Source organism: Wasmannia auropunctata, unplaced genomic scaffold (assembly GCF_000956235.1).
Source record: "Wasmannia auropunctata unplaced genomic scaffold, wasmannia.A_1.0 LD335897.1, whole genome shotgun sequence".
Taxonomy (NCBI): domain Eukaryota; kingdom Metazoa; phylum Arthropoda; class Insecta; order Hymenoptera; family Formicidae; genus Wasmannia; species Wasmannia auropunctata.
In genome coordinates this window covers 16616-17599 of record NW_012026993.1, presented here as the reverse complement: position 1 = coordinate 17599, position 984 = coordinate 16616, and positions in this window count along the sequence as shown.

The following is a 984-nucleotide window of genomic DNA, read 5'->3' as shown; positions in this document are numbered from 1 at the left end:
AGACGTGTGCTCTTCCGATCTACATTAGTAAATAGATTTCTTGTGCGATTAATACAGGACAATAGGACTGTTAAAAGGGGGGAAATTTAATAATTTGTAATTGAAAGATTAAATTACAAAGTATTTTGTATTTTAAATAAAAACTTAAAAGTAGTTTGTATTTTGTAATTCAAATCAAAAGATTGAAAGTATTTTATATTTTGTAATTCAAATACTAAGATTGTCAATATTTTGTATTTTGTATTTTGTATTTTAAATACTTTTATAATGATGTATTTTGCTCAGTCCTGAGTATACTATGATTTGATTAAGAGCCGCATTTCATATTAATTCAGTCGAGATAATTCATGTTTAGATACTTTAAAATTGTCTCGCACAAATAGGTTATTAATTATTAATATACTCTGAAAAGATAAATGCAACGTTAAATAGAATTTTAATGTTGCAGTGCAAATTGACGTTCTTGCTACATTTCGTTTGCGTCATATTATGAGTGGCCGTCATTAAAGAAATTATATATTTTGCAGCTCAAATAATAAAAAGATTAGCAAATATGTTAATAATCTAAAATTGTCTAATAATCGATCTGATATTGATTTTGTTTGAAGGACGAAAGAAATGTGTTTGTATCTATTATAAATTTATAATATCGACCAATATTAGTCGATAAATATGCAGATATTTGTGAAATAAAAACTCAACTATGTAAATCTTTATTTTTATATAAAATATGAAATATAATAAAAATATTATTGTAAATATTAACACAAATATCTATAATAATTAATGCTTATAATGTTTAGTCGAATATTTTTGTTCAATAATAAAAATTATCTTGGATTAAAATGTCAATCCTTTTGATCAGACGTGTAAAGATCGAGTACGGTACACGCGCGCACTGGCAGCACTCATGCACTATACGTAACTATATGTACTACGCGTAGTTGTCCACCGTAAAGTTTTATCCGCAATACAGATTCCATT